The sequence below is a fragment of the Anarhichas minor genome, unplaced genomic scaffold (genome assembly GCF_050575085.1).
Source record: "Anarhichas minor isolate MPS153535 unplaced genomic scaffold, ASM5057508v1 ptg000033l, whole genome shotgun sequence".
In the NCBI taxonomy this organism is placed as follows: Eukaryota; Metazoa; Chordata; class Actinopteri; order Perciformes; family Anarhichadidae; genus Anarhichas; species Anarhichas minor.
In genome coordinates, this window is record NW_027466479.1 from 12432501 (window position 1) to 12450000 (window position 17500).

A 17500-nucleotide genomic window follows, 5' to 3' on the forward strand; every position below is an offset into this window, starting at 1 on the left:
TTCTTTTTTTTTTTGCTTTTTGTTGAGGTGTCAGGCACCCACAATCGCAGGCTGAGCTTGAGGGAAACATCGCAACATGCAAACCACTGAAGTTGACACACAGTGAATGTTTGCTTAATAAGGATTTCATTTCAGAATATGATAATTGAATTACAAAGAAGTATTTCATTTGTTTTGCCATCAACTAATTACATGTCACTATTTTGTCTGCGAACGCATTTAGATAAATGCTACAGTAATATAAAGGCTGATGTGCATGGTCTCAATGTCTGCTGCATTTGAGTGTGTGTGTGTGTGTGTGTGAGTGTGTGTGTGCGCCTGATTGCCCAGTCATAATCATAATAATCATAATTGTGATCAAAGGGATAAATCCAACGTGAAGTGTCATCTCACTGCTAAATATAGTTCAGCTGGAAAGTACAGTGGTGCTGCAGGCGTATACTTCTCTCTCTCTCACTCTGTACTTCTCTATTTCTTCCTCTATGTCTTTCTGCAGCTTTTTTGCCTTGTGGTTTTTCATCAGTGCGGGTGTGTGTGTCTGCATGTGTGTGTGTGTGTGTGTGTGTGTCAGCATATGTGCGTTCATGTGCGTGCACAGTGCAGGGACCCTTTCCAGACTGGGAACTCTGACAAGGCTGCCACTTTATTCCCTGTCACTGTCTGCTAGTGATTACACACAAACAACAACAAACACACACATACATACACACGGGAGTATGGTCAGATAGTGAGGGAGTAATGGAGGATCTGCCATTGACAGATGGAGACGGAGAGTTAGAGAAGAAGGGGAAGAGGAGAGGGAGGAGGAGGGGGGGGGGGGGGGGGGGAGAGAGTGGTTAAGAGTTACACAAACATAGAGAGACAAGAGATGGAGAGAAACAAATGACTGTGAGAGTCTTTTTCGGAAAAACAAACACTTCGGCAGCGCTGCATGACTTGCACTTTCTCACCCCTCAATAACCCTGAGGGTGGGTGGAGGGGTAGAAAGACAGTCAGCGAGAGCCTGAGAAAGAAAAGAGCCAAATGGAACGAGAGGAATGAGAGAAATGTGTGGAGAAGAGAAGAGAAGAGAATCAGGGAGGGGAAACACGAGCGAATGGTAGAAACGAGCGTCGGCGGTTGTAGGAAAAACTAGGGCAGACGCAGTACGCACTTATAAATGACATACTGTGATACAACAAGACAAGCTTTCGGGACACACACACGCGCACGCATACGCTGACTCTCTCTCGCTCCCACACAGACACAGACACACACACACACACACACACACGCTTCATTCAGAACAAGCGCAAAAACTGTGCGAAGTGTACTTACCAGGGGAGCAGGAGTAGCCCACTTCTGCAGCATGCCTTCTCTCCCCCCCTCTCATTCCTTTTCCACCCTGAACTCCTCTCTCCTTCTGCTCTGCCGTGTCCCTTGTGAAACACCCTGAGTCTCCCTCTCCGTCTCCCTCTCTCCCCCTCAAGCGGAAAATCCCAAGCAGATTCAGTGTACTTGTGCTACAAACTGCTCTCGGCCTTTCTCAACCTCCCACCCAACCCACCCACCACCAAACACACACACACACGCACGCACACAGCCCTCTCCTAAATCTTGACAATGAGGCAGGAAGCTCCCCCTCACTACCACTGATACGCAGCACTCAGGTGATCACACACACAAACAAAATTGGTAGCACACACTTGCACACGCCCACAGGGAGGGAGTCCCGCATGCAGAGCTCCAACGTGTATTATGCAAGGGGCTGAATGCGAGCCAGAGCTCTCACACTGTCTGCCCTACACACACACACACACACACACACAAACGCACACACAAACTAACACACGGGGGCCCCTCCTACGGTTCGCTCGGCCAACTTCATCAGGTATTCATTCAAAAAACACACACACGCCAGCTGGCTGCACGCCCAGAGTCCGCTTACAAGCAGCGAAAGAGGACTAGAGAGGGAGAGAGTGAGGGTGGGAGGTTGTTACAGTGAGAAGGGCAGAGGGAGGGAGGGAGGGAGGGGGAGAGTAAGCAGTAGAGATTATAGAAGAGAGAGAGAGAGAGAGAGAGAGAGAGAGAGAGAGAGAGAGAGAGAGAGAGAGAGTACATGAAAGACACACATGTACAACTCATGTACACAAACAAATATATCTATAATATGTGCCTGGGGTTGAAACTATGAATAATCTGTTGTCTACATGTATTGATGAAATATGACCAATAAAATGAGAAGTAATAGTTAAAAATGTCCAACATAATTTCAAAGAGTGAAGTAGTTTCTTTTTATCCTACCAATAATGTAAAAACCAGATCTTTAACTTGAAATGACAAAGAAGAAGAAGAAGAAAACAGAAAAGAAGCAGCACATCCACACATTTGAGAAGCTGTAACCAGAGATCTTATTGTTTAACCAATTATCAATTCATATTCTTCCAAACAACAATTTGGCTCATTCAGGATTGTGTGTGTCATCAATACAGATGTACACATACCGGTAAATAGATCAATTACAGGAGCAACATCATCTGTTTTCCCCTTTTTGCAGACACAGTAGGTGTTGTGCTCCGATTCAACAAGGCTGCACTTCCTACTTTCGACCACTAGATGTCATGACTGATCACCTCACTGACAGCATGCAGCAGTCTTTTACAGTTAGTTAGCTGACCTAGTTAAAAGACCATTTGGAAGTGTATATATAGATGAAATGTGCTCCTCAATGCTAAGCGATGTAGCAAGCACAGGGAATAAGTGAGTAATCACTCATAAGATGTTTACACGCACGCGCACACACACACACACACACACACACACACACACACACACACACACACACACACACACACACACACACACACACACACACACACACACACACACACACAGAGAGCAGTGGGGATTCCCACTGGACTATATGGGTCTAAACATGCACTAAAAACACATCCTGTTTGTGTTGGTTGGTCTTCCTGTCAGCTTGATTTCAATCCTGGTGTTCAAAGTTGGATATGCATGGAGTGTTTAACTACTGCAGGCCAGTGGACATTTCAAAGTTTCCTTTTAATGTGGTAAAGAGGACTAAAAAAAAAAAAAACTAACAAATTGTACCCAGAGAGGCTGAGCTGGATAAGAGGATTGAAAAGTGGTAATCTGAGAGTCCTTTGTGCACTTTTTAAGTTTTCTTTTGGAAGGCATTTTTGGTGATAAGCACTCGTGTGATAAGCTGATGATGATGTTGTACATGCATTTGTGTGTTTGTTTCTCTTCTTGGTCTTTGTGTTGGGGCAGTTTGACTTCCTGTAGATGCTATTCCATTCTTTGTTAGTGGATAAAGATACAGATTTACTACAATGTTGTGCCCACAAATCACAAAATATGCTTCCTGTTTTAAAACTAGACCAGTTTAGTAGTTGTTAAAAAACTTTTTTATCCTTCACGAAATATGGTTTTAGGGGTACTTTGGGATTTCCTGACATTATTAAGATGTCGATCTTTTATTAACCAGTTGTATATATTGCAAACTAAATAATACAGCATTGTCTTTAATATTACTATTGAGTTGAAAAGAAATTGATCTAAATTATAGCCTAAAGTAAGAGAACAGGACACAGAGGACATGAAGTAAAGAAAGCATCAGAAGAAGAAGACACAGACAGAAAGCCAAATCAGAAGAGGCTGAGAGAAAACCAGACCAGACTGTGCGTTTGTTTCACAGTCGTTTCCGTTGCCTTGGCAGCTAATTGGACCTCTCGGCATTTCATCATAATTCATTTGTGTGGGTTTGCTTACAATCTCCATTCAAGTGAAAGGAGAGTGAGAGAGAGAGACAAAGAGAGAGAAAAATGGTGAAGAACAAAAATAAACAAAATGAATCTCGGTTGTTAATATCTGCAGACCATCACTAAATGTCTAGAATACCACTTTGCTCATAACTTGGTAATATCGAGTGCCACTCCTAAATGTTGTATTGCCCCTGAGCTTAAAAATGTCTTTATAAACCCGTCACCTCCTCGTTATTTACATCTCTACTTCATGACTATAGGATTTTATAAGCATTACTCAAAATCACGGGAAACTTGTGTTTTTTTTAATGCAGATATCCCAACTCTACTCTGTTCTTCATATTAAAAATATTCAAACGATGTACTTGTAGTAAACACACGCTTGCATTGTGCTGAGCCACAACCGGGAGAAACAAATGAAAACAACTTGTAATTGTGTGTCTTCATCCGGCACAATTAACCAAAAATGAAAGCTTAAATCAAGATGTAAGAAATGGCTTCTTCATAACATCAAAACTCATTCAATAGGAATCAATTTAATGTTAAGTGTGGTAAAAAAAAAAATCTTCCTCAGCAAATACTGCTGTTCTCTCTTCTTCTGTCACAGTCTCAGTCAGAGCCAGTCACTAAGGAAACTGATGAAAAGCTTCTATATATACTCACACATATATACTCACACATATACACACAGACTGCTCGCTCTCCCTCTCACACTCAAAATACCGACTCTGCCGCTCTCTCAGTCGCCCCCGCCAAACTTCACACACACACCACCCATCCATCCCTCCTTCGTCTCTGTTGGCGAAAAGTCTCAGCTCTCTTGTTTATCCGTGTCTTTCCATCTGTCTCTCTCTGTGTGTGTGTGTGTGTGTGTGTGTGTGTGTGTGTGAGAGAGAGAGAAACGGCAGGTGCAGAGCCGTCTAATGGTCGCATATACCGACCGCACGCAAACGATCACGGCGAGTCTGATCTATACGAAGGCACGGCTTTATTACACACCTTAATCATATCGGGGCCACGTTCCCCTCATAATCCAGCATTCATAACCTTGTGTAATCATTACGTAATCATGTTAACAGCGCCCTCCGAGTCCTGCACACAAATATCTTTCACTTCGCCTCTCTGTCTCTCTCTCACGAGCCCTCTCGCCAGGCTGTGTTAATTTGCTGGCAGTGTAGTGCGCTACTTCAACCCAAGCCACATCCCATTCACAAACCTACTAATCCACACTACACACACACACAAAGAAGTCTGCATGTATGTGTGTGTGTGTGTGCAGGATTAGGGAGGGACTGGAATGGATGGGCAAATCACCGCTAAGCTCCTCTATTGCTGTATAATCCTACTGAGTACACACACACACATGCACAAATATGCATTCAGACGCGCACTGAAACATGAACTGATGCTCTCTCACTCTTTCATTTTCACACACGTACGATGCATGTATTCACAAACACCCACGCACACAAACAATGGCAGGCATCGCCGACATTCAGACACAAATATGCAGTCAAAAGACCAACAAACTCATTCAAGGGCAAGCGCAGACATAAACACCCAAACATTATGTCAAAGACAATACAGTATGTAATCCTCATCAGAGAATGTGTGTTCCTGCACAAAAGGGAAGTAGGAGAGAAATGTAGGAAGAGAGGCCGTCGCAAGGGAGAAAAAGGGAAAAGAGAAAAGACAGAGAAGAGGAGCGAAAGAAAAGGGACAGATCAATGTAATTCAAACTCCATTCATCATTACACCATCCACTCATTCACTCTACCCACACAGCTATCACTCCTTTGTCTGTTCCTACACCATAAGACCGTCACATGTATTAAAGGAGAATGTTACTCACTATAAAAATTGAAATATGAAGAAATTGCATCACTGTTTTTAGCACGATCTACAACAGCTCAATTAGTGATTAAGAACACGGAAATATGTCTCCACAAGACTTTAAAGGGCGAAGGCTGTGATGTGAGATACGATGGGGGAATGTGGCTCATTTTAAGTCCTGGTCGCTGGAAAAATAAGTTCTATAATTTGAAATTGTGTCAAATTTGGAAAATAAACATGAAATATGAAACCATTATGTGTTACATCTTCATGTGACTATAGCGTCATTTTCATTATTCTAATAGTATACTTACTTCTGTGAAGAAAAGTCAGATATTCCCTTTTGCGTTTCAGCTAATGGCTGTATTCATTTTAGATTAATATGACGATTATCCACTATTCACATTAAATCTATGTAATGCTAATTCTTTTTTTTTTTTTTTGTTAATCACACCTCATATTTGCGCTCCCGTGATCTTCTCATGTGGGTGGGACACGGAGAGAAATACAAGCAGTCAATCAGATGACGTGAGTGTGATCGTCTCTTAGCTGAAGTCAGGTGGAGGACAGGCTGACAGGTGGGGGATGTGTGACTTTGAGGGGCTGCTGGGAGGATGGTGCTAAACAGCCTTCACAGCCCGCCTGTGGAGACAAATGGTAATGAACACACAACTGTAGACTAATGCTGCTTCATTTGCCTGTCAGCACACACACACACACACACACACACACTTCCTGATGGAACCTGCATGTGTCTACATATAGGACGGAGAACCATACCATTGTGTGCTCTGAAGGTGAACTGCTGTAAAAGGCATAGGCAGGCAGACTGGCACTAATTGGCATGAATGGGCATGTCAGCGGGCATTGTGTGGATGAAGGAGAGGTGGGCGACTGCTCAGCATGTGTCCTTGTCTGTGAATAATGTGTTCCGCCTTTTCAAAGGCACAAGGATAAGAATGTCAGACAGACGGCAGTACGAGTTGAGCACGCAGACTCGCACAAATCATCAAAGGCCTCTCTGCTCGACACAAACACACATCCAACACCCCCGAGACTCCACCCGACACACACGCAGTACACACCGAGGCCATTATCCAGGCAAGTAAATTCCACAGCCAGGCGGACACACACGCAACAAACACAATCACAACACACTCCACAGGTGTCTGCACGCTGCCCAGCCATGTGTCAGCTCCTCGGGGCCCAGAGCTGCCCGATGAACACAACAATAGTCTTTGATAAGAATGTCCACCAGCTCGATACAATCAAAACGTATGTAATCATGTTGAATAGCCAGGCTGATTGCTGTCAGACTCCCAGAAAATGGCTCCAGCCAATTGGGCAATTTCTACAGAGTGAAGCACGAATGTGTGTGTTGTTAGCCGAGGGATGTTTTATGTCGCAACAATTTGACAGAAAATTAAGACGTCAAGGCCTCGTTGTTATATTCTTGCTTTATAAATGGGACTAAAATATGGATGGCTCTTCACTACGTTCACAATACACCTGCAGGGACAAACAAACATAAAAAGAAAACAATATTATGCAATAAAAAACCCCATAGGTTATTTCATGAATTCAGTATGATAATTTATCGTCTTTCAATGCAATCTTGGATCATTTTGCGCTACAATTCTCGATTAAATAAGAAAATACTCGGTACACTCGTAATAATTTAATTCACATACAAAACCTTGTGGTAATTTCATATATTCATTGTTATTTATTGAATTATCAGAAAACACACTATATCATGATATATTTATATCAAGATATGAAGTGACCTATCGTGACAGAATAATTTGGCCCTTATTTGGAGCCAGAGTCTGTGCAGTATTGATCGAGCGGTGGAGCTGTAGTATCGAGGTCCCGCCCACAAATCCCATGCAAACCAATCACAAGCACGGCACGGCCGCAGCTCGTTAGCAAGAGAGTATCTCAGCTGTCAATCATGACCTCACACCCTGTTTTTATGGCATCAATAACACATTCAGGTCAAACTTATCAAAAGAATGAACAAACGTCAGCGTGATGATTTTTTTTATCTGGCTCATGTCCCGTCCACTAATCGAGGGGGCGGGCTTTATGACCTCTACTGCTGCCAGCCACCAGGGGGCGGTCAAGATGTTTTGGTTTCACTTTTGGGGAGCCGCCATGTCATCCATCTTTACATGTCGTCTATGCTGCGCACACACACACACACACACACACGCACACACACACACACACACACACACACACTTTCTCAACAATATATTGGACAATATCATATTTGTATAAACACATAATCATTTTGTGATAAAGATTTGCGTGACTGAATATAAATAAATCATTTGAAATAACAACTATATGAAAACAAAGATTTCTTAAAAAGTCAAATATACCTCAAAAGTGCCAAGTAAAAACAGGTTGCACTCATTATTTGTTGCTTAGTTACAAAATTCTTTGACTAACTAGTTGAGCCGTATGTTTGTGCTTTACCATCCACCTTCAGTGCCTCCTAATTGAACAAACCAGTTGGCATGTGGAGGCTGCTGTTGAAATGTTCAAGTACACTCACGGCACATTTGCGTGAGAGTTTGCAGAGAGAGCCGAGAAGAGAGCAGACAGACTGCTCACGCTTCGCATTGCTTGTCTCACTTTTTTCACTGATCTTTGACTTTCTTTCAACATCATTATTTTCAATAGTTTGTATGCACACAAAACACACACACACACACACGTACACACGTACACACACACACACACACACACACACACAACTGTACACACAAACACAGATGAAAGGAAATTCCATCTGGCTGACATTCTCTGGGTGGACCTTTTCAAACTAAGGAAAGACCAGCGAATACTTTATGTGTGTTCATGTGTGTGTGTGTGTGTGCGTGCGCTGTGACAAAAAAACACATACTTGTGGGTAAAATTCTTCTGCATGCATGCAACTGTCTCATGGACTGACAATAACATGTATTAGAAGCTGTGGCAGTCACACACATACAAACACACACACACACACACACACACACACACACACACGTAGTTGTCTTGAGGGTGGTTATGTGCAAACCCTTTGACCCTGACCCAATTTCACCACCAAACACAATTTATGCCTTCAAAGCCACTGACACTTTGCATGTTTGTGGGACAATTCGGTAAGAAAAGGTGTGAGGAACAAAAGGAGGGAGAGACAGATGACAAGAAGAGAGAGGAGAGAAGGACGAAGGGACGAGGACGAGGAGGAGGGAGAGCAGGCTAAAATAACAAGAAACTGACAGAGGGGCAGGAAAACATGGAGAGAGACAGTGATGTCACCTTGTAGTAGCACTGCAGTGAGAGGGACAAAGAAAGAGAGAGAGAGAGAGAGAGAGAGAGAAAAGAGAGTGAAAAGGACATGGAGAAAGAGACCTAGGAGATCTATTAGCTGATAGAAGTCATGCAGACAACCTCCCACTCCTTAGGCAATTGATTCAAGGATATAATGCGGAATGCCGTGTGTGTGTGTGTGTGTGCGTGTATGTGTGTGTGTGTGTGAGAGAGAGAGTGACAGTGAAACTCTGGCTTTGGGCCTTGGGGCATAATGTAGTACTACTAGAAATCTCTCTTTTGAGACTGCACTTCGTCTTTCTCCTCTCTGTGTGTGTGTGTGTGTGTGTGTGTGTGTGTGTGTGTGTGTGTGTGTGTGTGTGTGTGTGTGTGTGTGTGTGTGTAAGGATACATGTAGAGGGAGAATGAAAAGAAAACCAGGAAATACTCGACAGTTTGTAACTAAAGGAGCATGTAAATGGGAGCTTTAGTCACTTTGGTGTGGGTGTGTTCTACTATTACTCATGTTGTGGGTCCAGTCCACTTCAAGGTAAACCATAGAATTTTAGGGTAAAGTCTTTCCTTTTTTGGTTAAAGTAAGGATTCGTTTGAGCATGTCGCTCTTGGGGTTCAGTCTCCAGCGGGATAATTTAAGTCAATGCAATATCCTCCTAAGTGTCGAAAACAAGTTTGTGTCTGTCTCCGTGTGTGAGTGTTTCAAGAGGACAGCATAAAGGAATGCCTCGGTTCGAGACTTGCCAAGAGCACTTTTCCCATACGCCGGGGAGCCAAGGCTTCCCCAACCAGCCAAGAATAGCACCAAACCTCTCTTGCTTACTTTCTCTCTCACCCACACGCACACTCAAGCACTTTTTACCCTTTGGATTCATCGATAAAGACGGTGGTAGCGTGAAGGAGGGAAGCACAGCCTCACAGTGAGGGAGACCGAAAGAGGAAAAAGAGACAGAAGCACATTTTCTGAAATATTACTCTTACGTGCGTTGGCAGTACTGTACACGCAGGCATGCCAACAAGGCACATTTGAATTTGAGAAAACACTTAAGTCTCGCTTTCTGTTCAAATATAGGCTTTGGCAACACGATTCGGAACAAAACGGACTGAAATGACCCAAGACAGAAGGAGGAGCAATGGAGGAAGCAAGTGAGAGAGGAACACAGGCAGAGATTCTAGCAGAGAAACTGCAGTAAGCACTCTCTAAACTCTCCGCTCTCTGTGGGGTAAATGAGAGTGCTCTGGTCTGCGAATGTGTACGTGCAAGTGCCTGTGTGTGTGTGTGTGTGTGTGTGTGTGTTCACTGACTTTAAACAAGCACGCCTGTTTAAGACCAGGACCAGAGTGCACTCCCTACTCCCATTGCGAGGCACCAAATGTTGAGTCAACAGCACAACAGGCAGCGCTATGGTTTCCACTCCAAAAGCATTCGCAATGGGACGTCACAAAGAATGAGGCATTTGCATTTTTTCTCTTAAAACTGGTTCACAGCAGTGCTTCAGTGTGAATGACTTATCTCTTTCTCAAAAATCTTCAATTAGGCACTGCACAGATCTGATTTCAACCAAAAAAAAAAAAACACACATTTCCGGCTGCTCCTTCTTCTTCGTGAACGTGGACCAAAACAATAGGTTAACTGAGGAAGCACACAATCTCCCCCGACATCTTCAACATCAACAACTTCAACATGATTGCTTCACTTTCAGTCGACCAATGTTTGAGGTACACGAAGAAACTCCAAACAGTTGTATGGAAACCTCGCCACTCCTAGTGTTTTGGCGGTGTAATCCAGAAAATACCCACAATGCCGTAGCCTACATGCATAGCTCTGCGTAGAGCCTTCTGTGCGTACAACTAAAAATCAGGCCTCAACTCGACGGCTGAGGTTGTTGCTCGGAACACTCAGTACCACTTTTTAATGTCCGCACTGTTGATGCCTGTACTGTGCAATAATGAAATGTTTTTAATTAGTTTGTGATGCATATTATTAGCTCAGAGCAGGACAGATCAGTGCTGCTTTGAGACTTAACCTGCCAATTAGTATCCTGACTCTGTGGTAAAGTCGAACATTAAACTTGCACTCTGCGTGCGCACTCCTGGTGGAGGTCGGTTAGTGTTTGTTATTAAAGTCAGCCATGTCCAATGTTTATTGCTCACGACAGCAGTAAACAGACACGCTGAGTATCCCTCGGGGAGAGAGGCGAACGGAAAATAACACTCATCTGCGAACGTGCGAGGCAATCTGGGGGGAAGGAACTTGAAAAACTTTGCTTAAATGTTTGTTCATATTGATTTGTTTTAGCTTGCTGTGGAAGAACGCCTTATAGTCAGTAGAGAGACTATCCATCAAGACGAAGGCGTGAGTTCAAATCCTTGACCTTGAGGATTTGCTCTGCAGAAATGTCCGTGAGCAAGATAATCGGCAACAGCTTAAGGTGCTATTCTGCAGCTGACCCTGTGGTCTCACTGTCCTGTGGAACAGGAGGAAGTGAAAAGGTATTCCTCCTCTGGGAATCGATATTAACACAGAAAAAGACTCGCAGCCTTTGTGCTGCGAGTAATTCAGAGAAAAACACGGCAGCTTTGTGGTTCACTAGTAATTTAAAGAACGACAGATTTGTTTGTAAAGAGATTCATCAATGAACTTGCATAGAAGTTGGATAGCTAAACAAACACACACATGAATGAATTTGAATAAAGCGATAAACTAGAATACATCCCCCCCCCTCCTCAGGCCTTATCTAGACATTATTTATAGAACGTATTTCACACTCTCTGCACTGCCAATAAAGCTCTCATTCTCGCAGGAAGACCCCTCGCTAACTCGTTCCTGAAGGTGTCATGCATGAAACTATATTGCCTGGTCCAAAAGAGAGCTCAGATGTAGCCTCATCACTAGGCAGACTAGCTAACCCTGAGCCTAAAATTGCCTCCCCTCCAAATCACAGCAGTGGACAAACTTGGTAAAAGCCGAGGCCCGCTGGCTTCAAATCAGTATCCGAAAGATGCCTTCTCATCTATCTGACGTTTATTTTCCTCTTTAACCTTTACAAAGAGGTTCGAAGGAGTGGGTGAATCTATCTTAATGTTTGTTAATTATATTCACAGACACAGAATGAGGATGAAGAGAGTGAGCCGTTCATTTGAACCGATATACATTTGAGATGTGCTGTGGCTGAAAGCAACAGAGAGGGGAAACCTTGGCACACATTCACCGCGAGCTGCGCATGTGATTAGCTGCCACTTCACTCACATTAAAATCAAATGCACTTTACTGAACATGCATGTGGGCTGTGAGCAGGGTGACAGGTTCATCAGCAAAGCAAGGCTCTTGGCTGTGAGGCAAACACCGGGCTGAATAGTCCTTGACGTCTGAACTAATAAATCAAACATGACAGTCAGACCAGCAGCTTTTAGGTTGTAATAGCAACATGGCAGCAAGTTTGTCAGTAATGATTCAGCAGTGAGCAGCGAACCACTGTCCTCGCGCTTAAGAAGCACAACCTCAATTCAAGCTCGACTGCAAACCTGATATAGGTCTCCATCTATTCATAGAAGCAGCTGACACAGCAAAACATTACTGAATGTATTCAAATGAAAACCATGATGTAGGCACATGCGAACAGACGGGGACAATCTCACCTCATTCAACACAACTCCTCCAGACCCCCCCGGTTTGTCAGCAGGTGGTACAGCCCATGGAGAGGGTTCCAGACTTTCCCAGAATGCAGTGTGTTGACTCAGGGACTCAGCACTCCCTGGTGGAGGAAACAACAACAAAAGTTGACGCTAAAGTAGGGACAGGACAGCTTATAGCACGGTAGGAGGTATACACTGTGTTGTATGCATCAGCGGGAACAAACCAGGGATGATCATTGATGGTGGAAAATGAAATGGGTCACAGCTTAGGTCCACAAGAATGTTTTTCAGACATTTAAGTGAAAGACCAATGGAAGCCCACTGTATGTATATTCTTTACAGGCTGTTAAGCTTTCCTGCGCATTATTCCATTATTATTATATTAGTTTAATGCTCTTGCTTAAGCCCTTTGAACCTCGTCACTGTGCATCTTTTTTTTCGTTCTGTCGCTCTTATTTATTACCGTCTGCATAACGTTTTAGTGCAACGCAAATACGGGTCATCATTACAAACAGGACCTGTCATATTCATGGTATAAAAACTCCAATGCATCTTTAAATCAAATGCGCAACACGCTGACTTAAGCAGACACCCACACACACACACACACACACACACCGGCATAAGAGACAGACTGGCTGCTCGTCGACAGTGTGCACACACACTCTGTGGGACTAATTAGGCAGGTTGTGGTGGGATGATGGGGATGTTACGGGGATACGAGAGGCATCTTCCCTGCTGTTAGTCAGCTGCAGTGTGTGTGTGTACGTGTGTGGGGGACGTCAAACATCCTACTGACCCACTTCTTACATGTCTAAAGACAAAGGAAGAGGTGGGTAGGAGTGTGTTTGTGTCACTGTCTAGCTGTGGGAAAGTGTTTTATTGCAGCCTAAGGAAGACAGAAGGAGGAATTCCAGCATGTGGCTGTTTTTTGTGTGTGCGTGAAATGATGCATCTCACCATTACTAGTGTAACGCACTTCTCATGTTATGCATGATTGCTCTATTCTACAGGGGATTGAGAGCTACAGTGGAAATGAGAGGTGATAATGAGACAGTGAGGCAGAAAGTGAATAGTGAGAGAAAGAAATAGGAATGACTGCTACGGCAGACATGTTAAAATCAATAGGCTGTGCGCTATAGTACAGTGTCAGGCTTAAATTAAGCATGTAAGCACACACAGATTAAGCGGAAGGCACACAGAAAGCAGCAGGGTTTGTGTGCGCTAAAGATATTTGTAATGTGCGTATGTTAGGCGGAAACAGAGGAAGAGAAAAATAGATGTGTACTGAGGCCATGGATTAGCAGACACCAACTGGCAAAGGAGTCCATCATATGGTGCTAAAAAAAAATGCAAGAGAGAAAGAGGGATGGAGATGAGAGAGAGAGGAGGGGACAGAGAAAGGGAGAGAAATTGCAGAAGTTAAAAGCACAGACAAAAAGTAGGAGGGATCCAGAGGTGACAGGAAGGGCGACAGATGGAGAGAATGGAAAGGCCGTGAGGTAAAGCAGACACAGAGAAAGAGAGAGGCGATCGGAAGACAGAGAGAAAGAGAGACAGAGAGAGAGAGAAACAGATGGTGGAGGAGAAGAGGCAGATAGAAACTCACTGGGAGGACAACACTGGCACAACCAGCGAGGCACAGTGGGGAGCACGGAAAGCTGAAAAATGTCAGTGGAAAAGGGAGGAGGGACAGTGAGAGGGAGGGAGGAGTAGGACAGAGAGGGAAGCTTCATTGTAAAACTCCGCCAACTTTGAGGGAAAATACTATGATACCCGAGTCTTTGAAGATGTCAGGTTTAAATACATCACCTGCAATGGACCCGGCTCTCAGGCCAAAGCAAATGAAATGGCACACGCGAGGGATTAACGAAAAGAAAGGAATTGTATTTAAAAGAGATTCATTTTGTTTCAAAAATGCATCCAAAATGTTGCTTCTAACAAATGAGACTTTGAGGGGTAACATACAGTCTAACTGATAATACTTACTACACTATACAGAAAAATCTAAAACTCTTATACTTGGCAGCTCTCATCGACAGAAGACTCCCAAATGAAAATGGTTGCTGGAAATCAATAAGCATCTTATGAAATAACTTAAAGTTACTACAAGGAACTTTCATTTTCTGTTGATTCTGGCGGCCCCTGTGGACAGAAGCGGTAGTGTTTCCTAACACCAGATTCCCTTTGGAAAACCTCTCATTTTACTACTGCAGCAGCGTCTGACAGTCTGCTCCGCGTAGTCCTGCTTCTGGATCTCCTGTGCCTCCCTTTCTTCCAGAGACCAGCTGTCATGGGAGCTAAATGACTTTTCCAGTGACCGATGACAAGCATTAAGACTATATATAACTATATAGAAAAAGCCAATCTACTCGCTGATGGTCTCGTTTACCTATGTAGGTCACATAGAGGCACCAGTATTTAATTAAGACTGTCTCATAACCAGTTAAAAGTTCCTCACAGTCACTTTAATTGTTAGTCTGGCACACATTCTAAAAAACATTAAATAAAAGCTGTCATGTCGACACTTTTGTAAAGATAACAGGTGAAATAGATGCTCAGATATATACAACTAGTCCCCATATTTTTGTGGAACAATTTGATAGTTCATGAAAAGAATGAACAGGAAACATGACTTTAAGTGCAACAAACACACACCACTCGCTGTCTCACACACAAACACAAACACACACACACACACACACACAAGACACTTTGTCTCAATCCATCACGTCTAATCCACAAATTAAGCAGGCTAAATTAGTCAGAAAGGGTTCGGTGTAAACCGCATTAAGTGAACGACTGATTGAATTGCAAAGCACAGTGGAGCAACAGCACCTGCAATGAACTGTGTGTGTATCAGGCTTTGGTTTTCTTTTTTTGTCAGTCGTGTGCTTAGAGGTTTTTCTCCGCATTGTACCTGCAATAAATTGCATTACATTCATTTAGCAGATGCTTTTTCCCCCAGAGTGACTTACAATGAGTGCATTCAATCTCCAGACAAACAGCTGAGAGCTGGTTCAGTGCTACGGTACAGGTGCATAAAGGTGCAGAGCACACCTACAGTAAATCTACCTGACACTGTCATCAAGAGAAACTTACAAAGAGTCAACGGGGGACAGTTTTCCAGCAGTGTTCAAAGTGACTGAATGAGTGGTCTAAACTCTTGAAAAAGGATGAAAGTTATTTATGTGCATGTCCTGCTGTTGTATTCTGTCAAAGTGGCTGAATGGGTTAAAACAAATGTGGTCATGTATGCCAGTGTGCCCGTGGTGGTGTAGTTTAAAAGGCAGCAGTGTTCAACACGTTCTCTGTGCGAGTGTTTCTCGGTACTTGACTACATACTGCCGTGATTAAAACCATGAATACTTTAGTCCACTCAACCATCACTTCATCTGTTTAAGTGCTTGCATTCTTTCCATTCTCTCCATCTACATGTAGTCAAAAAAGCAAAATCCACCCACAATCAGCGTGGCCAAATCCTTTGATTACTGCACAAGTTCTTTCAAACAATGCACGGCCTTTTTTTTTTTTTTTTAAATGGTTGTAGACTGTGGAACCACAAGTACGGGGTTCAAAGGCTAACAGCAGCAGATTCACCCTCAAAATGCCTCTGAAGGTTGCACTCAAACACAGAGATGAATGCCAAACTCTAGCTGGATAAACACTGACACGTATACTTAACGGCTACAGTAGAACTGGGTACAGATGATAGAAACATGACGTTAAAAACAAAGTGCTTGACACTTAAAATAGCGTGTATTCATGAATATTGTTGCATTCTCTTAAAGAGTTGTGGGAACATTTCAAAGCCTTTAGCTTTCGATTTCTCTTTCCACTTGCTTGGAGAAATGACCCTTCCTCTGGTAATAATTCATCATAAATATGACAGACACATCACAGGAACACACACACACACACACATAGACAGAATACTTTGGGAGCTGACGTAGTGTCTGACAGCTGTTTGGTTGGCTGAGACAGAAGAATGCAGTGGGTCTTTTTGTGTGAGTCGACTGCGTGACTGACCATTACTGTAATGTAAGGGAAATGCCTTCCTCAACCACAACCCCATTTTCCTAGACTCCCAACATATCTGCCATACCACAAGTGAGGAATCAGCCCTCTGAAGGGTTCAAGGTGCTCCCAGCAGGAAGGAATGTTATCTCGGGTGCGCACATGTCTGGAAAGACCAGTGTCCTCTACTTACCGCCGACCTTTATCTACCATCCCACACTCATTTGCTGTGTTAGTGGAAGTGTGTACGTGGCCGCCGTGTGAGGCTCAGTGCCATGACGAAAACTCCCTTTGCTGACCTGAACTATTTCTTTTTATATCCAATTTTATGATGGGCTGTTGGAAGGAAGGACAGAAGAAAGGGAGAATCACAAGCCAGGAAGCGAATACAAATCATTCAGCAAAGACAAACATAAAATAAAGCTCAACATTTCCAGGTTTACAATACTTTCTTCTTCCACTCGCCAACTCTTTCCAATCTGACACCATTTATAGCCCTTCTGTGCTTAGTAACGCCTCCAGTCTGAAGCTCCTGCTCGCTGTAACGAGGGATCCACAGCACACTGGTACACTTCCTAATGTTTTACGGATAGACGTCATAGGTCTCTTTAGCACGTTTTCACAGCGGGTGTGTTACGAGCGCATAGAATCAGTTACGATACACTTATATGGATAGATGTTGTTGGTGCAGGAGCTGATCGCAGCCTGAATGAACCTGATTTAATGAACAATGGTGCTGAAGCTTAAGAGCTGTCCTCGACTTCTCATTCCTTCGCAAGAACCTGTCAAACTATTTCTTAGACTAGAAACAGGCTGCTGGACGGCATTTTCCAGGGCTATGCACCGACCTAGCCTAAAATAAAGACAACATGCAGCTCAGCAGACGAGTCAATGATGGATCACGTTGGACTTCACTGTAATTTAAT

At 43.5% G+C, this 17500-nt stretch overlaps 1 protein-coding gene across 3 annotated transcripts in view; it reads right to left on the reverse strand.

Annotated features, from left to right (window-relative positions):
* Window positions 1-17500, reverse strand: part of atxn1a (ataxin 1a) — a 78274-nt gene that overhangs the window by 15670 nt on the left and 45104 nt on the right. The window contains exons 3-4 of one of the 3 annotated variants that reach the window (XR_012957611.1): window positions 12561-12676; window positions 1564-6242 (exon numbers count right to left, since the gene is read on the reverse strand). The gene's annotated coding sequence lies outside the window, so the exon portion shown is untranslated. Of the gene's footprint in view, window positions 1-1317; window positions 1529-1563; window positions 6243-12560; window positions 12677-17500 lie in introns of those variants that run through there. The other 2 variants (XM_076105511.1, XM_076105512.1) reach the window with 2 other exon arrangements.